Raw genomic sequence first — 24,592 nt, forward strand, 5'->3', positions numbered from 1 at the left:
CTTTTGAGAAGACTATAAGTTCAACTGAAAAAAGAGGCTAGTGTGTGTTACAAGCCACAGCCAAAATAACGTTACCCACAAATGGCGGGTTGTTAATGTCAAACCCTGATTATTATCCCTTAAAAGTCACCCTAGTCTTGTCTGAACTTATTCGTTTGACTTTGGCTCAAGCTTCACTTCCCAGACGTAGTTTTGGTAAGTTTCTCAGATTTTAAGTGTTTCCCCCGATTACAGCGACTTTCTTCTGGCATGTTCTGCAGACAGTGACCATTTTCGATTAAGTGTCCCTCAGGACTTTTGTAAAAGCCAAAATATGACCACACCTCAGATTTGGTCCTTTTAGACTCCCCCGGGTGCTGTCACTGCCATTCTTCTCATTCAGTGCTTGAAGTGGAAAAAATAAAGTGCCGCGGTGTTGTGCCGAAAACAGCACCCCTGCCGTGAAAAGCACCCTCGTCGCGAGAACGCGCATTTGTAGATAACCGCCTTAAAACTAAAACGAATACCAATCATTAGCATTCTCGTTATATATCACATTTTACTCTCATTAAAGTCCAGATAGCCTAAGCTATTAAAAAAAATCTCGCAATCTTTCTTATCTCGCAAAATACTTTATTTTAGATTTTTTAGTTTATTCTAGGTTAACCGTGAAATTGTTCGTTATTCAGATAAATTACCACTTGAGTAACTCGCAAGTGCCTTTACACACACACACACACACACACACACACACACACACACACACACACACACACACACACACACACACACACACACACACACACACAATCACTCACTGACTCACACACACACATATGTTTGCGACTTTTTATCTCGCAATTTTGACATTATAAATTGCCTTTATATACACACACACACACACACACACACACACACACACACACACACACACACACACACACACACACACACACACACACACATAGGGTGAATGGGTGATTGGGACACTTTTTCCAAGTCATCTCAATGGCAGGTGCAGGACATTATGTAATTGATAGAGTATACTGTGACATTATACACAAAAAAACTTCATACAGTGGACTACCGGTAAAATTGTGAGAAATCCTTAGAAAATACAGTGCTGTTGATAAAGCATATTAAATATTACAGTCAGCCTCGATTAGTTCATGTTGATATATTGTAACAATGTATAGCCATAATATAACACATCATATAACACATCTGTGTCTTGCATTTATGTAAAATAAAGTCACACACTTAAATAGAACCAATATAAAGTCACACACTTAAATAGAACCAATGTAATGGAACCAACTACTCAATCCTATGACCTGAAAATTCTGGTTGAAAGTACATTAATACTATGTTTTGCATTAGATGTAGTAGGCCTAGTAGTGTATTGTATGTACAGTATAGTAGTATGTTCAGTGTAAAGGTGCAAGACAGTCTGCCAGGAAATGCACCCCTCATATCTACCACTTGGAAAAATGTTAATCTCTGTTTTCTGTTTATTTAAAATAAGATAAATCTGATTTTACTGTAATCTGATATTGATTATTTAACAGTTGAGATATTTAATGCAAAAGACATGAGCCAGGTTTTAATCCCAGTTATGCAGGTGGGGTGCGTTGGAACACATTGTGCCCATATTAGAAATATGCTATTATATTTTATACTTTTATGAATTCTATTGAGAAACCATGAAAAAAAAAAAAAAAAGTTCAGAAATGCTTAATTATTCTATTTTTTTTAACTAGCTGAATAACTGTTTTTAGGTGTTTGTTATCAAACTAAAAAAAAAGTTTATTTTTAATGATTAAAAAAAATCATACTTTTTATTCAAAAAAAAGTAAATAATTGTATTTTATTGATAAAATATTTTAGTTTGTAATGGATTTTTCTATCATTATATCAGATATCATTTTAAGCTGCCATAAATACATGTTTCAAAGTACCCAACCTATGGGGCATGTTGTCACATTTCACAGTAAAAAAAAAAAAAACCTGTATTAATGAAACAAAACCACAATTGTATAGACGTGCAATTATTGTGGGAAAAATAAATACTCTGAACCCTAAGTGGATTTACTGACAAAAGTCCAAACGTTTAGGTTGTGCCCCACTCTCCCCTATACAAAGGACTACAAAACATGTAGAAAATAGGTATTTATGCTGCCTTCACGTGCTATCGGAATTATCGTAAATACGAGTTTCCTAGGTAAAAATTGCACATGAACGCCCTCTGATGTCGTGTTTACCACTGGGAAGTTCGGAAATAATTTTGATACCCCAATTCCCGAGATGGGCGTGTCATAAGCTTTAAACATGGTGGCGGGGAGAACTGGACTGCTGTGGCATGTCCAAAACAGCTTGGTCGTCTTGTCTTGACATTAACGTAGTACATATTTACATGTGAGTAATCATATGAAGTGTATTGTATGTTTGGTACACAGCGAAAATAGCCTGCATTTGACTGAAATTACAGAATCAGCAGAAAGCGGACTATGTGGAATGTTTATGGTTGTCGGTGCATGGAGACTACAAATGATGATGGTTTTAATAAGATTTTCCCAATAAATAGGCAAGAATAACCTGGTGTCCACCATGATTCCTGTTCACTCCGACAACAAAGCACTTGAATGCAACAAGCTCGTAATCACGACTTCTAAAGTGGGAATTAGGAAATTTCCGATAGCACGTGAAGGCAGCATTATACACAAGGGGTGATTGGCAAACAAAACACCTGGAACAATCAGGAACTAATCAACTAGATAACAAAATAACATCAAAGTCCACCCTTTAAAAGGAGTGGATTCCAGATATCCTCAACAAATAGATGCAAAAGGCCAGGAGGTGGAATGGACAGCCAGGCCAGTGAGGAGGATCAGAGAGCCAGGGCAGACAACAAAACCATTTGATTACATGCAAGCAGGACACAAGTACTCCTTATCCAAAGGAGGCCTCTGCACACAGTCATCATTTAGTGTTACTGTTTTAGCTCATGGTCGAGTCTCTCCATAGTGTTTTACTACATTCTCAATATAATCCAAATGGGACGCATATTTTATCATCAGCGTCGCTGTTGTAGGATGGTCGAATTTGGGCCTTAAGAGGTTGATGTTAGGGCACAAACGAAGAGAGTCAGTTTTAATGGAGAGGGGATTTGTATTGTCCCCAATTAAAGCCAAAGGCTTAACATAATCCATTTTAAAGACATAACTAGTAACAACAAAAAAAAACGGACATAAAAAAGTAAAAAAAAAAAAAACCAGATAAAAAACTTGAGGCAACTTTCAAAAGTACAATGTACAAAATTGGCTTCTTGCTAGCCAGCAACCATGTCACTAAAGTGTCCAAGAGTTTTTACAGACGTCTGTTTGCTTAAGCCCTATTCGCACGGGATTAGTATTATCTGGGGACCTCGTGTGATTTAGAAATTACTCCCCCACATCTGAATTTTGCGTGGCGCATTCGCACGGGATAAGCAAGCCTGTGATTTTACTCGTATTTACAGACTTATCTCCCGGATATGATGTCAAGACTTGTTAAAGGTCCTGTTCTTCGTGATCCCATTTTTCAAACTTTAGTTAGTGTTTAATGTTGCTGTTAGAGCATGAATAATACCTGTAAAATTATAAAGCTCAAAGTTCAATGCCAAGCGAGATATTTATTTAACAGAAGTTCCCTTTCAAAGCCTACAGCGAACGGCCGGTTTGGACTACATCCCTGTACATCCTGCTTTAGTGACGTCAGTAGAACAGTTTGTTGACTAACCTCCGCCCACAAGAATACGCAAAAAAGGGGGCGTGGTCTCCCCACGTGGAGAAGAGGAAGTGTTGCGTTCATGGTTGCGTTCGGTTGTGTTTGTAGAGTTTTTGTCGCCATGTCGTCCAGACGCTATTATTTTCATCCCGGAGTCAAATCACCTTTGTTTGGCCTTCAGGGACGCTGTACTTTGAGCACATGCATCTCCCCGTTATGGTAAGAGGCGTGACCTTTCCGGGCAGCGTGTGCTAAGCTGCTGTCGAATCACAACACGGGAACCGCTGACACAATCAGAACTCGTTACGTATTTCTTACTTCATAGAATAAGGAAATCTTTGAGCCGTTTCTAGGACAGTGAAAACAGCGGTATACAGATAAGTAAATTGTGTGAAAAAAACTGTTTTTTTACACGCGAAACATGAACACATGTTATATTGCACACTTTAAACACAATCAAAGCTTCAAAAAATCAGGAAAACGGGACATTTAATGTTTTTTAGTTATAGATGTAGCTGTATTAAATTATAAACAGTCGTATCAATATCATTTTGATTGTTTTATTGTAATAAAAATAATTTAGTTCAGTTAGAGAACAGACGCTACAATTAAAAATTTAACTGAGCAATATAATAACAATGTACGTCGGAAGATTCAGTTTCAAAGCTAAATGTAAAAGCGCCCATTTAAGCGAGTTTGTCATTGTACTGTTCTGTTTTTGTGTTTTTCATTAAAGGTCCCATGGCATGGCATTTTTCTATTATTTTATAATGTTTCCTGAGGTGTACTTATATTGTTAGTATGACTTTTACATCATAAAATGTCATAATTTAGAAATAAAAGGCATTTTTTTCTATACTGCTGTTTGCCCTGTGGCTGAATGCCCTGCTTCAAGAGGCGTGTCTGCTGTGAGACTTCAGTAAAAACGCCCACTGTTGTGATTGGCTGACATCTTTGCATTTTAAATGAGCGGAGGGGGCGTGGTTTAACGAGGTCTACGAGGCACGAGCAGGCACGAGCTGCTGCCAGAGTGATGGGTGGACCTGAGTTCACTTCACATCAGTTCTCAGCATGTCTGAACTGTTGTAGTTACAGCATATACTTCAGGTTATTAGTCTATTTCTAGTCGGAGGGACTGTCACTCATGTCAGAAAGTTAGTAACTTTAGTAAATGATGGATCAGCGCTGACTGGAGACGCGAACCGTTTAGAACGATTCAGTCCGATTTGGTGAACTGATTCGGTTCACTAAAAAGAACTGGTTCAAAAGAAAAATCGTTCGCGAACCGGACATCACTAATGTACCAGAGACGGAGCTCAGCGATTGCTAACAAAGTTATTTATAGTAACTACTGAGTTATGAGAGCGCTGTCAGTCAGCGCGAGTTTATTGTGTTTGTATCTGAGAGTTCTGAATAAACACGAGTCCCAGTCACACCGAGTCCGTCTTCATCATTATTACCAACTTTGTAACACATGCAAAGTACCATTACAGCTGTCGAGATGAACGAGTTAAAAGTAAGTGTTGATAATAGCATTATTTTTAAAATAAAATAAAAGCGTCAGTGATGCGCGTTGAGTACACAGTGCAAACAAAGACACAACAGCAGTAATCGAATGTAATCCAGTTTATTGTGGGGCTAGGCTGGCTAGCCCGAATATGCTCACGCTTACCCCCCTTCTGCTTAATCTAACGCCGCGTTTGGTGCCTCCGCTGTGGGCCAGATGCAGTACTGGGGGTCGGGGATGTTGAAGGCCACCGGCCAGTGCAGCCCGAGCTTCGGCGTGTGTGAGGTTTATCTCTAAAGATGTTGAGCAGAAACTCATGACTGTATGCACATTTTAGAACCGATAGACGCGACGAGGACGTACAAAAACACTGACTCACAAGATAGAAAACACGAAAACACCGTTCTGTCGGGAGAGAGAGAAGCCGCATTGTGTGCACGAATAATAAATAATTAGCTACACATCAGAAATCACTGATCACAGATCAGAAGGAACTGAGAAAAGACTTCTGTTTTCATTTGTACATCCAAACACTGAGAAACTGCCAGCATTCACTCGTTCACAAGCCATGAGCGCTTGCATGGGCGTGCCAGATTCTCTGGGTGGAGGAAAGGGAGGGAACCGTTCCTGCTTGGACGTCAAACCAGGAGATTTCAGGATTGGCTCGTCTGGCCTGTCATTTTCTCAAAGGCTGAGAAAGACAGCCAAAACTCGGGTTTACACCGAGCAACATTTCTATCCACTTGGGGACAATATTCAGGCTAGGGGAACTCATATTAATGTTGAAAAACCTCATAAAATGAAAATTTCATGCCATGGGACCTTTAAGAATTATATTAACCACACCATTCAAGCAATTTACTCCCAAATTGGTGCTCATTCTAAAGTGAAAGTATCCGCGTGGCCGCACGGGAATTCATAACGGTGTGCATTATATGCAGCCTAGCTCCATTCTTTGTGAAAGATAAAGATAAAAATGCGCACAGGAAACAAAAACCTTGCAAAAATTATATACGATCCGCCTAATCCCGGGCAAATCACAGAGATGCCGATTCGCACGGGACTAATATTATCACAGGACCTCAGTGTTTGCCGAAATATGGTAGGTAATTTGCTGGGGAATTTTTACTCTACAAATTACAGACATGGCCAATTCGCACGGGATTAAGATCACAGACATTCTCTGCAATTAATACAAATCACCAGAGGTCCCCAGATAATACTAATCCCGTGCGAATAGGGCTTTAGTCTCTCTTTTTCTCTTCCTAACTCTAAACAGCAGTTCCCGCCATACAAATTGGACCAAACCATAACAATCCTATCATGGTGGTACATAAATTCACATTACCTGAAAAACACTAATAAAATAGCTATTTACTAAATCTGAAGTCACATAAAGTGACACACACACACACACACACACACACACACACACACACACACACACACACACACACACACACACACACACACACACACACACACACACACACACACACATTTACCAGCTTCAAAAGATCATAATTGCAGCGAAGAAAAAACAACAAAGATCAGATTTATAACACAACTACTCAAGGTAGCATTATATAAGGTGCTCACTAGGGGGCGCGCTCCCGTACATTCAACCACAAAGAAGTGATGGCGGTAAGACACTGCTAATGTGTTCCTGGCTTCATGTGATATACATGGAACTTTACATCACAAAAATGGTATGTGGAGGGGTTATTTTGACTGATGTAAGAATCCACTTCTTACACAGCTAAATAGAAGAGGTAAGTCATAGATGGGTATAACATTTATTCACTCTGCAGCGATATCTATTTAACCAGTGCATTCAATCAAATAAATGCATGTCTGCACAAGTACAATTAAATTCATCTTGTGTAAACATCTATTCTAATCAATAGGGATTTATAGAATGTAGGAATGATGACCCATAGTGAACATAAAGCATTTTTACCTAAAGTCATGATATTAGAAACTCATAGTCCAATGGCAGAAATGTCTGCCGTGACAGAGCGTAAACCGCCCCGTCACAGTCGCATAGGAACGGCTCGTACAAATCTTTGTTTATACTCGACCCGTCTGAACACGGCAAAAATTACTTCATCGAGTAGTGCGCGGTCATGAGCGTTGAGAGCACGAGACCCCATTTTGCCTGCCGTTGTGCGTTGAAAGTATAAAAAAGGCTTATTACTTTTGGAGCGCAATGGTGAATGCACCTAGAGTGATTTGAGCGCCACTTAATTAAACATTTGGGCGTGCGTTATAAAGGCGAGAAGTATAGTGATATGCAAGAAAAGGTGCAGGTACGCCTAAGAGTAAAATGTAGAGGTACCGGTAGAGTACCGCCCCATTTCGAGCACTGTTCTCATTCAAAAAACCGTGCTGCGTCTGCACCAGACTGACACTGACTGGACAGGATTTACCACGAATTTTCAAAATCGTGATAATCACACGCGGTTTTAATGATAATTAAATTTTAAACGATATTACAAACCATCAGTACATTTTACCGTGAAACCGGTAATCGTTCCATCCCTAGTCCAATCCTGCTCCTGGAAGGCTACTGTCCTGCATAGTTTAGCTCCAGCCCCAATTAAACACACCTGAAGCAGCTAATCAAGGACAGTGGCCCTTCCAAGACTGAGTTTGGACACCCCTGATATAAGGCTTCCGAGAAGCTCAGAGGAATGAACAGAGTATCTTAATAATAATAATAATACATCTTAATAATGTCTCCTTAAAACGGTGAGTATCAAGAGTTTCTAGAGTTCAGAAGTGCTGTCAATCGATTACAATTTTTAAACGGATTAATCACACTTTTGTTGTTAATCGCACACTTATCCTGAAATTAAGCATACGCCATTTATCTTGTTTAACACATTAATTTTGTCATCATTTGCTTTATACAGCAAAGTAAACAATCAGATTTAAGGGCAATTCTCACAAAACTGTATTTTCTGGACCCTTGGAGAGTCCAAAAGAACACCAAATAACCAAATGACATAAGGAGTCCATATAATATAATAAGGCCTGTATAATAAATGTATGCACACCAAAGAAAAAGAAAATAACATTACAGAAAAAAACTTTACAGAATTCACAGTGTATTGTATGTGTACAGAGCAACAACAAAGAGCTTATTTTCATTTTAGATGAGTCGAGCTGCAATACCGAACAGGAGACGCCAAAAAACTCCTAAATTATCCGCCTTGACTTGACTGCATAAACCTACGATTACTAAACACAGCAATGTACACATGACAAATCAAACATTATCCTGAGTGTGTGGAAACAACGTGAATGTACTGAAATGTGTCTGTACATACAGTAAATGCAGCATGCGATCAGTGATTGAGAGCGTGCGCATACACGGTTTGTTGTTTGTGCATCAATATAACAAACTCTCACACGCTCACTGGACGACTCCTGTATGTCACCAAAATTGTTCTCTTCAGAAACAATCCGAATATGACAGAGCTCGTGTGTTAAAGCAAAGCACACACTGGAATGAATAATTCACTAAAATCACAGTGTGAGTCTCTATTCTCTCTGATATCACTAACGTAATCAGTCTGGCCTTTTTTTTTTTTACATTGGCATGAATTAGCTTACTGGATCATTGGACGGAAAACTTTCCCTGAGTTTAATGGTTTAAAATGGTCTGATCACAGACTGATAAGCAGAATCTGGTTAAAGGGTTAGAATGGAAATATCCTCCTACCAGGGTTATAGGTGCTTGTAGACACTCAATGTGATAAACTCATCTAACTGCATTATGTACATTATGTTAATGATGCAGCTTCTGTACTTTTGTAATTTATTGACATTAATTACTTGTGTTTTTACTTAATTACTTAATTTACTAATGTTATGGAGTTTGAAATCACATGCGTTAACGCATTAAAGGGGTGGTAAAACACATTGTTTTGAAGGCTTGACTGTGTTTGTGGGGTGCACTGTAACATGTGTTAATGATTCGTTTAAAAAAAAAAAATCATTATTCTTCATATATTTGACATTTATTCTACACTGCTCTGTCCCTCCTTGTAAAACGGTCTGATGCTTTCCGGGTTGTATGAAGCCAGTCCCTCAAAAATACGCAATGGGCTCAGATTGGTTAGCTGGCCCAGTGTGTTGTGATTCGCTAACCGCAGTGTACGTTTGTCGGAAACGTCACGCCCCTTACCTTACCGGTAGACTGTGCTTTGGTCAGTATTAGAAACGATGGCGTCAATAAAACCACACCAATCTGAGCCCGAATCAGACCCAGAACATTTTAGTGAAGATGATCGAGCAGAACCTGTTCAGTCCTAATGAGTAAAGACTGCGGATCTATAGTGATCGCTACTGAATGGCACTGTTACTTTTGTATTTTTAGAACGATTATAGCCAAATATCTGTCGCAAGAACTATTAACCCAAAACACTAAACACTGGCTTTACTATAGTAGCCAAATCACACACAGAACCATGTTTAGCATGCCTGTAGATAAATAATACATAAAAGCTCTAATCAAAGAATCATTTACACTAATGCCAAGTTCGCTGTTGAGATTTTAACGTTAGTGTTTGTAACGTTAGGTGTTCGTCGGATAACGTTAAGTATGAATGAGCATTTAACAGACTGGTTTGCAGAACAGCGCTGTCATCTGTTTACTTCCTTGCTACAACCTATTACAGGAAAACACATCGATGAAAAATAAATCAGACTTACAGGTTGTGGCCCGTAAACAGCTTCTGTTTGTAAAGCCAGCTTTCATGTCAAGCCGTTGTGCAGATCCTGCATTGAAGTCGCGAACATTGTGAAAGTTTTCCTCCGTGAAATGTGCTGCGGGAGGGAGCCCCGTGCGCGTCGTGCATTCACACACTGGCAGTGTTTGTCTTATGCAGCTGACGTTGTGCAAATCCGGTGTTGAACTCGCGAACATTGTGAAAGTTTTCCTCCGTGAAAAACTGCTGCGGGAGGGAGCCCCGCGCGCGTCGTGCATTCACACACTGGCAGTGTTTGTCTTATGCAGCTGACGTTGTGCAAATCCGATGTTGAACTCGCGAACATTGTGAAAGTTTCCCTCCGTGAGATGTGCTGCGGGAGCCCCGCACGTGCCTGTTCCCTTCTGTCTCATACACACGTGCATATAACATGTTGTATGTTAAACGCTCTGCAACGTACCCCTGTCCCTATGAAGGCTGAACAAAGCAAGTACCCCAGACCTGCAATCCGGATGAATATAACAGCGTTTCCTCGGCATCGTGGCAACAACACTCCAGCCTAACTATACCACAACAGCGCCGCGATACAAAATGGCCTCACCCCCCCCCTATTTAATATTCTCGGAGGAGGGGTTTATGTAAATATTGAGCCTGGTGATGTCACCAACCCTGGAGGAATGTGTGTAGTCGCCTACTGGCCGTTTGCTGTAGTTCTTAGAAATGGATTTCTTTAAAAGCAAATATCTCCCTTTGCTTTAAACTTTGAACGTTGTAACTTTGCAGGTGTTGTTTATGCTAAAGCAGCAACATTACACGCTAGCTTAAGTTAGAATAGTGAAATCGTGGTTTACCACCCCTTTAACGCTGACAGCTCTATACAGAACACAAACTAAATAGTAGAGCTGCAACTAACGATTATTTTACGCGTATCTAACCAAATTTAGCCGCAGCACCAGGAAAAGAGGAGGGAGGTTGGGGTGCCCTCAGGCCGGATGGAGATGATTGGCGGGCCGGATTTGGCCCACGGGCCAATTAAACTTTTTTGCTGCCAATACCAAACCAACTATTTAGATTCACATTTATATTTCTCATTAATAAAATGTGTGATACCAACTACTCAGAGAATTGTCAAGACTGAACTAACTTCCTCTAGCTTTACCTCACTCTACCCTGCTCATTGGACAACTGCCCATCCACTTAACTTACAGCCTGTTATCACCACTAGCATCTGTGAATCAGGAGTATCCAGACTCCTGACTGGAAAACAGATTTTTAACAACTGGTTTCAAAGCCTTTAATTGCCTATATTTGCCTGACATCCTCTTTTGCCCCCTCCTCAATCAGTATCCTGCTGTGAAGATTGCACTGGGAAAAAGTGGATCCCCTTAGCTGTTTTATTCCTCAGGGGGGGGGGGGGGGGGTAAAGCTTACTGTGGCGGAGGGGGCGTGGTTCTGCGAGGTCTGTAGCGGGAGCGAGCAAAGACGGAGACGAGCGGTGAGTAAGTAGGTCAAGTGCAGATCACTAACACCTGTGTCTGATTCCAGTGATTGGCGTGGAGAGACCGTAAAAGCCGCGCAGTAGAGAGAGAGAGCTGAGAGAGATCGAGACTGGGACTGCGACCAGACACCTCACTGCCAGAGACTAAGAGAGATACTGAAGTTGAGAGAAACTGAGTTTGAGACTGACGTGCAGAGTCAGAGTGAATGTTTTGAGTTAAATCGCCCTCGTGCGTGTGAATTTGAGAAAAGGTGAAAAATAAAGAGAGCAGTCCCAGTAAGCCGACCCCGTCTTCTTCCTTCCTACACCCACACGAACTGACAACGTTACACTGGTGCCGAAAACCCGGGAAGGAAGAAGAGTGCCGCCGCTATGCAGACTCCGCCAAAGACGCCGCTTGCGGATCTCGTTGCATCGCTCGCTGGTCTTCACCAAGAGACCCACCAAGATCTGCTGGCCGTGAGGGCCGAACAGGATAAGCGTTTCGAGGCCCTCATTCGCGCTCAGCATGAAGACCGCGAGCTGTTCCGGAGCTGGATGGTCCGGGAGATTCCGGCCACCCCCTCGCCTACCACCGACTCGGCCGCCAACATCCACCTCTCGAAGATGGGCTCCGAGGATGATCCGGAAGCATTCATCGACCTCTTCGAGAGGTCCGCCGAGTCCCGGGGGTGGCCCCGGTCGGACTGGTCAATGCGGCTCCTGCCGCTATTGTCTGGAGAAGCGCAGGTGGCCGCACACCAACTGCCAGTCCAGAATCTCCTGGACTATGGAGACCTGAAGCGCGCCGTCCTACAGAGGGTCGGCCGGAGCCCAGAAGAACAGCGACAGCGGTTCCGGACCCTGACCCTCGGCGAGTCCGGCCGACCCTTCGCCTTCGCGCACCAGCTCCGGGACTCATGCCGCAAGTGGCTGATGGCCGCCGGTGACGACGTCGAGGGAATCATCGACCGGGTGGTACTGGAGCAGTTCATCGCGCGGCTTCCGCAGAAGACCGCGCAGTGGGTCCAGTGCCACCGCCCGACGTCGTTAACCCAGGCCATCCACTTGGCGGAGGATCACATGGTGGCGTGCCCCGGGGTCGGCAACCCCTTACCATCCGCCTCTCTCTCTCTCTCTCCCTCTCCTGCTGTCTCTCCCCCTTCTCTCCCCAAACCTGTTCCCCTTCCCAGGTCGCGTGGGGTCTTACCGCCCAGACCAACTCCAAGATGGAGGACCGGCGGTTCCAGCGATCCAGCTTCCCTTCCCCGGTCGCTCCAGAGGGGAGCGACAACTGTCTCGGAGCCCTCAGCCTTTCCCTCTGGCTCAGCGCTCTCTCCGCGCCAATCATGGGACCTACCTCCAGCCACTAGGGCGGCGGGGAAGCCTGGGCCGGCTTGCTGGCGCTGCGGGGATCCGGGACATTTTATCGACCGCTGTCCCGTCATGGAGGTCGGGACAATGGTCCGGATCCCCGATGCTCCACAAGCTGCCCTCGATCAAGCTGGGCTGTACCTAATTCCAGTGAGTATCAAGGGGGGTACGTATCAGGCGTTGGTGGATTCGGGTTGTAACCAGACCTCTATCCACCAAAGCCTGATTCGGCCTGAGGCATTGGGTACCGGCCGCACGGTTACGGTAAGGTGTGTGCACGGGGAAGTGGTGAATTATCCGTTGCTGCCCGTGGATTTTCTATTTAGGGGGCAAAAGCATAGTGTGGAGGTCGCAGTTAACCCGCACCTCCGGCATCCGCTAATTTTAGGGACCAATTGGACAGCGTTTAATGAATTGTTGGGTCATTTATGTGCGGGTGCTTCTTGGGCTAAACAGTTAAACCGGAAAGAGTCGGTTGTGCAGGTCGGGGAGGTGGATTCGGGGCCTCTGGGAGCTGTTCCAGGGGAACAGAGCGGTCTGGAGTTACCTCTTCTCACAGACCGCGATGATTTTCCCCTGGAACAATCCCAGGATGAGTCGCTCAAAAATGCGTTCACTCAGGTCCGTGCCATCGACGGCCACCTCCTCCACCCTGACCAGCCGATCTCTTATCCGTATTTTTGTATTTTAAAGGATAGGTTGTATCGGGTGACCCAAGACGCCCAGACAAAGCAGAATACAACCCAGTTGTTAATACCTAAAAGCCGCCGGGAAATGCTTTTCCAGGCGGCTCATTCCAATCCAATGGCCGGGCATTTAGGGCAAACGGCCACCCTTAACCGTCTAATGGCCCGCTTCTTTTGGCCGGGCATTCACGAGAATGTACGCAGATGGTGTGCGTCTTGTCGTGAATGTCAGTTGGTGAACCCGCCGGCCACCCCAAAAGCACCATTGTGCCCACTCCCTTTAGTGCAGGTCCCCTTCGAGAGAATTGGTATGGACCTCATCGGGCCATTAGAACGGTCAGCACGCGGGCATCGCTTTGCATTGGTCTTGGTGGACTATGCAACGCGATACCCGGAAGCAGTCCCGCTCCGCACTATTTCAGCGAAAAGTGTTGCGAGCGCTCTGTTTTCTTTGATCTCCCGGGTGGGAATCCCGAAAGAGATTCTCACCGATCAAGGCACGGCGTTCATGTCACGAACGATTCGCGAACTTTATGAATTATTGGGCATTAAATCGATCCGCACCAGCGTTTATCACCCACAAACAGATGGTTTGGTGGAACGATTTAATCGCACGTTGAAATCCATGATTCGTAAGTTCGTTCACGAGGACGCCAAAAATTGGGATAAGTGGCTAGAACCTCTGTTGTTTGCTGTTTGCGAGGTCCCGCAAGCCTCCACGGGGTTTTCCCCCTTCGAGCTTCTTTATGGACGTCAGCCTCGGGGGGTGCTTGATGTCCTTAAGGAGGCTTGGGAGGACGGACCTTCCGCGAGTAAAAATGAAATCCAGTATGTCCTGGAACTGAGAACAAAACTCCACACTTTGGGGCGGCTATCAATGGAGAATTTGTTACAGGCTCAGGACAAACAGAGACAGCTGTACAACAGAGGGGCTAGACTTCGTCAATTTGCACCGGGAGACAAGGTGCTTGTATTACTCCCTACTTCCACTTCAAAATTACTCGCAAAGTGGCAAGGACCGTTTGTGGTCACACGGCGAGTTGGTGATCTCAACTATGAGGTAATACGCTCAGATAGGGACGGAGCACGTCAAATATACCACCTCAACCTTTTAAAGAAATGGTCAGAGGCGGAGTCAGTGTTGCTTGCGACGGTGGTGAGTGGAGAGGATGATCTCGGGCCGGAGGCGATTCAAAAGCCTCAATCACTCGCTCTGGCCCCGGGGGGGGATCATCTCTCGCCGTCGCAGCTCACTGACGTTAAAACAATACAAGCAGAGTTTGCTGACGTGTTCTCGCCCCTCCCTGGTCGCACGGACCTCATTCAACACCATGTTGAGACAGAGCCGGGCGTGGTAGTTCGCAGCCGGCCCTATCGTTTACCTGAACACAAGAAAAAAATTGTTCAGGCCGAATTAGAGGCTATGTTGGATATGGGGGTAATAGAGGAGTCCAACAGAGACTGGGCGAGCCCGATAGTTTTGGTCCCAAAACCTGACGGCTCGGTTCGGTTCTGTGTGGACTATAGAAAAGTGAACGCGGTGTCGAAGTTTGATGCGTACCCAATGCCAAGGATCGATGAATTGCTTGATCGGCTAGGAACCGCTCGTTTTTATTCGACGCTGGACTTAACCAAGGGATATTGGCAGATCCCCTTGTCGCCAATGTCCAAAGAAAAGACCGCTTTCACCACGCCGTTTGGATTACACCAATTTGTCACCCTTCCTTTCGGCTTGTTTGGGGCTCCCGCGACCTTCCAGCGCCTGATGGACAGGATTCTCCGGCCGCATGCTGCATATGCTGCTGCGTACTTGGATGATATTATCATCTACAGTGCGGACTGGCAGCGGCATATGCAGCACCTGCGCGCTGTCCTGAAGTCGCTGAGAAGGGCGGGGCTCACGGCAAACCCAAAGAAGTGTGCAGTTGGGCGGGTGGAAGTAAGATATCTGGGCTTCCACTTGGGTCATGGACAGGTGCGTCCCCAAATTGATAAGACTGCAGCCATTGCAACCTGCCCACGGCCTAAGACCAAAAAGGAGGTTAGACAGTTCCTGGGGCTAGCGGGATATTATAGAAGGTTTGTACCTAAGTATTCGGACCTCGCTAGCCCGCTGACTGATCTAACTAAAAAAGAGGTACCAGATACAGTTCAGTGGACGGAGCGGTGCCAGCAGGCTTTCACCCAGATAAAGGCTGCTCTGTGTGGTGGGCCGCTCTTACAAGCTCCTGATTTCTCTCTCCCTTTTTCTCTACAGACCGACGCCTCGGACAGGGGGCTGGGCGCAGTCCTGACCCAGGAGGTGGGGGGCGAAGAGCGGCCGGTGCTGTACATCAGCCGCAAGCTCTCTAAGAGAGAGGCGGTGTACAGCACCATTGAAAAGGAGTGCCTGGCGATCAGGTGGGCCGTTCTCACCCTCCGCTATTACCTCCTGGGCCGGGAGTTCACCCTCTGTTCGGACCACGCCCCCTTGCAGTGGCTCCACCGCATGAAAGATACCAACGCCCGGATCACCCGTTGGTATCTAGCTTTACAGCCTTTTAAATTCAAGGTGATCCACAGGCCGGGTGCTCAGATGGTTGTGGCTGACTTCCTCTCCAGGAGGGGGGGGGGGAGGCTGCAGGCCGGATGGCTCCCCGGCCTGGTGCGGGCGGTGGGGGTATGTGGCGGAGGGGGCGTGGTTCTGCGAGGTCTGTAGCGGGAGCGAGCAAAGACGGAGACGAGCGGTGAGTAAGTAGGTCAAGTGCAGATCACTAACACCTGTGTCTGATTCCAGTGATTGGCGTGGAGAGACCGTAAAAGCCGCGCAGTAGAGAGAGAGAGCTGAGAGAGATCGAGACTGGGACTGCGACCAGACACCTCACTGCCAGAGACTAAGAGAGATACTGAAGTTGAGAGAAACTGAGTTTGAGACTGACGTGCAGAGTCAGAGTGAATGTTTTGAGTTAAATCGCCCTCGTGCGTGTGAATTTGAGAAAAGGTGAAAAATAAAGAGAGCAGTCCCAGTAAGCCGACCCCGTCTTCTTCCTTCCTACACCCACACGAACTGACAACGTTACACTTACTAATTGGGCTTCATTTCTGTTTGTGTGAATACTGTGTGTTACTGTCCATTCTATCTTCCATCTTGACAAATATGATAATTTATACTAATGTTGTGTGTAAAACCTAGAGAGCTATGTGTTAGCATTCCCATCTATTTCAATGGAAGTTCCTCTTCTGGTGCATGCAGCTGTGGAAGTGTGCGACACTGCATGCCACCAGCTTTGAAATTGTAAATTTAATCAGGATATATTAAAATATACGATCAGGCATAACAGTATGACCGGGTGAAGTGAATAACACTGATTATCTCTTCATCACTGCACCTGTTAGTGGGTGGGATATATTAGGCAGCAAGTGAACATTTTGTCCTCAAAGTTGATGTGTGAATGGAAAAATGGGTAAGTGTAAGGATTTGAGCAATTTGACAAGGGCCAAATTGTGATGGCTAGACGACTAGAGCTAGAGCATCTCCAAAACTGCAGCTCTTGTGGGGTGTTCCCGGTCTGCAGTGGTCAGTATCTATTAAAAGTGGTCCAAGGAAGGAACAGTGGTGAACCGGCAACAGGGTCATGAAAAATACTTCAAAAGCATTTATTAATCTTAGTTCATGTTAATTTCAATATTTACCATCCACCGCCTAAAGCGCCAACAGGGGGGGCACGTGAGCATCAGAACTGGACCACGGCAGTGTGATGCTTTGGGCAATGTTCTGCTGGGAAATCTTGGGTCCTGCCATCCATGTGGATGTTACTTTGAAACGTACCACCTACCTAAGTGTAACTCCTCCTGTTTGAACTGCCCACTCCAAGCGGGACTCGAAACTGGGTCTGCCGGCATGAGAGTCAGACACTCTAACAAGGAGGCTAAAGGCTGCAACCTCTAGCGTCAGTCACTAGAGCGTCTCGCACAGCAACTACTAGCTGGCCTCCGTTACACTCACCCCCCTAAACCTCACTCCCATCCGGGTCACGGCACCAATGTAACCACTCCTGTTCGAACTGCCCACTGCAAGCGGGACTCGAACCCACGTCTGCCGGCATGAGAGTCGGACACTCTAACAAGGAGGCTGAAGGCTGCAACCTCTAGCTGGCCTCCGTTACATAAGCATTTTTGCATACCATGTACACCTCATGGAAACGGTATACCCTGTTGGCTGTGGCCTCTTTCAGCAGGATAATGCCTTGCCACAAAGCAAAAATGGTTCAGGAATGGTTTGAGGAGCACGAGTTTGAGGTGTTGAATTGGCCTCCAAATTCCCCAGATATCAATCCAATCGAGCATCTGTGGGATGTGCTGAACAAACAAGTCCGATCCATGCATGCCCCACCTTGCAACTTACAGGACTTAAAGGATATGCTGATAACATCTTGGTGCCAGATACACACCACACCTTCAGGGGTGCATATTTGATTTTTGAACTGATGTTCAGCAGTCAAATTATTCAGATCGTCAGTCATCATCTGATGGTCAGAGACGTACTGCACCTTTAATGACTAAACTGAAACCCTGGTGTTGCAATGATGATTCTGAAACAAAACGAGCCGGGAGTCTACTGTTCCTATTGTATCAGTCCATTTTTTTTTTAAATGTTTTTTTTTTTATGGATAAACCCAGGTTGGTATGGTTTCTCTTGGCCACAAGAAAAATGTTGTTCCCACAACATAGGATCTTAAGGCCACCTACGAAGTAATATGTCGTGGCCATGACAACATAAACCGAACATATTCCTTCCTGGTCACCGCAGAATAATACAGCATCATGATAGTGTCATAAAATGGGATTTTGGCAATATTGCGATTAAACTTTACCTCATGTAAACGCAATACTTCAATCAAACTAAAGCAATTAAGTTCATAATCGTAGTAATCATAATCGCATTAAACTATGTGGGTCGATTTTAATCGCAATAAACAGGCATGTAAACATCTTAATCGCATTATTCCTGTTCTGACCAAAGTGCGCATGTGCGCAGACGTAAACGGATGCCGTGTTGTTCACACAACTTCATGATTGAACTTTGTGACATTATTCTGACATTATTCTCATTATTATTTTCTCTTCTCCAAATCACTAAACTCTGTCAGCACATCTCGCTGCACAGTCTCTGCTCCTTATCTTCATCCAGACTGCATGAAGAACATGACGGCAGCAGGCAAACCCGGCATTTGCGATGTTCATTGTGGCGCCAAATAATATCCAGTACGTCCCCAAAAAATTATTTTGAATTTGATGCAAGTATTTGAATTTGATGTATTAAAACAATAGCCGGTAACATGCATACTGTATGCCTGAGTGTGGCATAACCATAATAATAATCAGAATGATGAAAATTGCATGTAAACTGGAGAGAATAGTTCTGCTCATGTCATGTAAACATCTTAATGTGATTTAAGACCTTACTCTGATTATTAGAAATTATATAGATTATAGATTATCACTATCACGTTTAGCTATTATAGCCTTTCGAAGGACAAAAACTAAACAAAACAAAAAACATTGGCTTTACATAAAGTCAGTTTGAGGAATTTTATTTTGAGGTCTATAGGCTATATTTAATTTAGATTTTAGATAATTTTCAGATGGGTCATTACACGTACAGAGTCACATGCATACTGCAATTCTATATTTAGATTTACTGCTGCTGCAGGCTTCTGTATTTCAGAAACACATTAAACTAAAAACAAAAGAGATGCACTCAGTCCGACTCTCCATACATATGAAAGGATTAGGTAAAAGTCATTCTTTCCTTTCTGGAAACTCCGCAATAAAATCCTTGTAATCCAGCTAGGATGCAACATCCTTTTCAAATGATAGAAGGATGAGCCCACAAAGTCTGTCTGGTGACATGAAGGTATGAAAACAGTTTTTAATTAGTTTCAACTTTTAAAAGCTGCTCACCGATGCCACCATTACTGGGATAGTCAATAGGATATGAGCTCAGCTTCACAGTTGGGGTTCTTTCAATCCTTTTGAGAAAACAAAGTGTTTGAAGTGCAATAGTTGTACCCTTTGAAATGATCCTCAACACATGGAAGAAATCCGCTGTATTTATATACTGAGATTCAGACATGCTCAGAGCATCATACAGTCTTGTGCACTGTCTTTGCAGGTTAATTTCCTCTGTTTCACATTGCTCTTGCATTTGTTTAAAATGGGCATGGAGAGCAGTGAGAGCTTGATCCATTAACTCAAAAAAGTATTCCATAGATATGCTTGCTCTGGATCTGGGGTATATAATGTTTTGGATTTTCATGCCATTTGCATTTCACTTGTCGTGTTGCTTTAAAAACAGGTTCAATGTTCATATAAGTAGCAATTTAGCTGTGACAATGCCACATCCAGTTGCATGTCCCTCGGCTGGAGTTTCTTAGTGACATTCTTCACTATAAACAGAATATCATACCATATGGGCCATAGACATAATCAATTCAAAACCCTTGGATTTCATTTGCCAGCGACTTGGTTTCACTTTTAATTCTTTAATTACGATAATTTTACTGATCCCGATCTCGTTGGAGCCCACAAAATCCCAAACAATGTTTGATATTTCTGACTCTTGTTCAAGCTGCCTTTGACGTGATACTTGCGATAGCCAATGAGAGTGAGCAAGCTTCAACAACTGGAAGTTGCGTGTTTCTATAGCTGAAACTTGGCAGCCACAAAAATGCCACGAAAGTGGACATAAAACCAAACTCACGGCAGGAGATTCGGCATTCAGAGCATTATAATGCTAAAAATAAGTTGAAACTGCCCTTATCGCTGTGGTCTTCCACAGTTTAGCAATTGGTTAAGATTTGAAAAACATCTAGTGTGTCCCAAGCCTAACACTATCTACACAACATTCCCACCTTGTTTTAGGCAGAAGTTTACCAGTGAGAGACAGGACTTTTGCTACCACCGTGAAATACAAACAGTATTTCCCACCGATTAGGAGTGCCTGCAAATATTGTAAAAAGGCATTGTACAATACAAATGAATTGCATTGCTTTTGAACAACAGTAAACTTTTTTGAACTTTGCCAGTTAAATTCAAGTTGTGACAACCGTATGGCATGAGGGATGGAGACATATATGGGCTTGGACTCCCTGATTTTTTCCTTTAATGTTTGCCCCATTATTGTATCCTTGGCCCCGACAGTCATTTATGTTCAGTCCAAGGGCCTCTAGTTCAGCCAGGAGTGCATTTTTGATAGTTCCTTTCCAGTTTGGTCATTTACAAAATCAAAATCAGTGAAGTGGTCTTCTACATTCACTTCTAATGATGTTATATTGATACAACAGAGAACCAGTGACATTTGCTCTTATCTGGTTTGCAATCAATAAGCACAGAACACTATTTTGCTCAATTTGTGTCATTTACAATAATGTTTTTTGGCATGTGGCCAAATTCATAATGATCTAATTTTGAATCTGAAACCCTAGATACATTGACATGTTCTTGCATATTGGAATCTAATTTGGCAAGCATCTCTATTAATCCAAAAAAAAGTTACCATTGTTCTCTTCATAAAGCTTTGCATTTGTTCCTTATAATGCCAAATTATGCTCGGACAAATATTGTTCCACTGCTATAATGTGTGTTAAAATGCTTTGCCAGTGCATGCTTGTTCTCCGTTTACCTCTCTTTGATGTGAGACATCTATAGAATTCATTATATTCAATCTTTGTTTAGTCTCCATCCATTTTACGGCACTTGTGATATGATCACGGGATGTTTTGTGTTGTTTCAGCACAGCTACCAAATGTCTACAATCATTATTGCACTCATTAGCAACTTTGATCTTATACTTATATGACGTATACAGTTTACACGAAAAGCAAAATACAGAATCTGTTTTCTTTGAATAGACAAGCCAGTCTCTATGAGCTTGTATACATTGGGCAAATTTCTTACATTGAAGTAATCGAAAAAGTGTATTTTTTTTTCCTTGATTTGAAGGGGATTGAAAGCTGCACACCATGACAGGACCTTTTTCCACAAGTAAATTACTGGGGTTGTTAAGGTCTACAAGCCTCGCTGACACTTGTCTCTCGCTGTCTGTGGTGGAGCAATGCTCTTAATCAGTAGGCGTTTGCAGGACCTCGTTTTCCAGCCCAGTCCCTAATAAGCTGTAGTACAAAAAGTAGTAAATTGAAGCAATACAGCATCTTCTTGTTAGACTCAAACTAAAATTGAACATTACCCCCATCTTGTTATATAATGCATCTTGTGGCTTTACAGTTCACTGAGAAGAGATTGTCTGATGATTATGTAAAGAGCATACAGAAGTAGGTTGATATTTCATGTTGAAGACTTCAAGCACATACAGCTAAATAATAGCCTTTTTAAATTGATGAATTATCCTGCTTTATTGCACTCTATAGTAATTATCTATATCCAGGGCTTGATAATAACACTCACCAACCTGCAAAAGCGGGTGGATTTCATCAGTGGGGTGTAACACAATCACTCCGACTAGCCACTTTGGCGTGTTGAATTCTATATATAATATATATATTTTTCAGTTGTAGTCTTTTAAAAAGGCATCTGAAATAGGGATGAAACGGTATGGAAATTTAACATCACGATTATAGTGACCCAAATTATCACGGTTATCAATATTATCACGGTTTTGTTCAAACGAGATGAAAGTATTCAAAAAGAACAGATTCACACACTTAAAAAATTTCAACAAGTTTTATATTTGAAATTCAACAAACAACAAATAACTAAAGCAGCTCTATGCACTTTTTTTAAGCTAGATTCTGTGGGATTTCCTTCCTTAATGGCCGTCGTCAATAGCAACGCATAACGCATAAATAATAATAATTTGTCATAAATATAATCTCTAATATTATCTCTGTAAATATATTCTCAAGCAATATTCTCATCAGTGTTCAGCAATGATGCATTTAAATCTAGCATGTTTTGTGTTAGAGCCCAAACAGTATCGTAGTGAAATAATGCATCCATATTTCCATATGATTTGACATTTATTTTATTAAATATCAAAATGTGTGCATCATACCTGACACCTAAATGATCACTTTACAGTCAGTTTTATGACTGTCATTCTCTTCAAATGCTATTGAAGTCAGAAACGTGTATAACGTTACCAATGTTGTGTGTAACTTTAGAGACGGTCCCTAAATTCGCCAGCGTTATCAGACGCACTGATGTGGTTCTGCTGTGTTTTAAAACTATTTTCGCTGCTGAAATAGAACAAAAACAGTCCAACACAGTATGATGAGTGAATCTCCTGCGTACATTGCACGTTTATCTCTGCTTTGAGTGCAGATTTCAGCGAGTGAGCGCGGCGCGCGCTCTGAACGCCTCTGATTATGAGACATTGCATTCATAAACTCAATATAAACACGTGTGAGTGGTTATAATGCGCAACGCGATTATAACAGACGGCTTTTGAGAAGACTAAGTTCAACAGCCAGAGTGACTAGTGTGCAGCCGAAATAACGTTATACCCGCAAATGGCGGTTGTTAATGTCAAACCCTGAATATTATCCCTTAAATGTCACATAGTCTTGTCTGAACTTGTTCGTTCGCTTCACGTTATAATTTCCCAGACGTAGTTTTGGTATTGAGGTCAAAGTCCACTTGCCTTGCGTTCGTAGTTTTGATGTGTTTTCCCTATTACAGCGACTTTCTTCTGGCATGTTCTGCAGACAAGGTGACCATCTTAGATTAAGTTTCCCTCAGTAAAAGCCAAAATATGACCACACCTCAGATTTGGTCCTTTTAGAGGCTGAACAATCTCCAGAGTGCTGTCACTAGCCACGTTTACATGCGCACTTTTTTGTCATTCCGATTAAAATCATTCAGATTGAAAGATTCTACGGGCTGTTTACATGAGACGTTATCTAAACCGATCTGGTGTTACATGTGCTGACTTTCAGTCGCTCGGGATCCTTTTGTGACATGCGCACACAGTTTGTCTGCCGCCTCAGATTCGTAATGTTAGTATCGTGGATCAATAGTTCTGTGTTGGTAATTTTTATATTTATTTATTTTTCTGTGGGCGGACATGCAGTAGTTTAACCTAATGTATGTCCTATACAATGGCTATATCAACAGCTGTGAATGATGAATGCGGAATCAAAATTAATTCAATTCATTTATTTTGAAAAACACAAAATTAACAATAAAATGCACCCAAATTATTAATAAAAACATAGGATGTACGGTGAAATGTGAATGAAATAGCATTCAAGACGTGCTCAGCATCATTAGTACGTTAACAGTTACTAAACATATATATTTCAGATGATTAAGGAAAGATACCATAATCACAAAGGTATAAATATTAACAAAGTAATTAAAGTAGACTGTGGGTAATGTTACTTAACCAATTTGAAGCAGTTGTTGAACTTTTTTTTTTTTTAATCTAATTTACGAAAAACCGAGAAATATCGACACGTCCTCTCCAACAGCTTGAATGTTCCCCGTTGAAATGGCAGCTCTCAACAGCCACCAGGACTTATAACGTACAGTTTTAAAGAAGCTATTTATTATTTGTCGTAAAGTGTAAGAATCACTTCAGAAAAATAAATTATTCTGTCAGGCGCAGTGGAAGCCTATGACAAACGCTGTCAAGATGAGATCTGTAGCCAGGCTATGTCTGTGTCATTATTACAACATCATGTTCATAACATGTTACGAAATAAAAAGTTTAATACCTCAGAAAAATGAACTTTCCTCTCTTGTCAACATTAGCCTGGTGTGAGCGCGGCGCGCGCTCTTCAGTTGAGGAGGCGCGCGCTGTATATCACGTCACAGAAAGACGTGCACTCAAAGTAATCGGATCAGATCGTTTACATGGAGGAATTTTTCGTTTGATCGGTTCATGAAAAGGTTTATCCCACCTCTCTCAAACCGATTACAATTTCATTCGGTTTGGCCATTTTTAATCCGATTGAGGTGTTTATATGGAGCATTTTCATTCGGATTGGACTTTTAAACCGAATACAGTGCTCCATGTAAACGCACCTATTGCCTTCTTCCATTTCTTCTCATTCAAAAACAGCGCTGCGCTGCGTCACACTGACGCTGA

This window comes from Gobio gobio, assembly GCF_949357685.1.
Source record: "Gobio gobio genome assembly, chromosome: 6".
Classification (NCBI taxonomy): Eukaryota; Metazoa; Chordata; class Actinopteri; order Cypriniformes; family Gobionidae; genus Gobio; species Gobio gobio.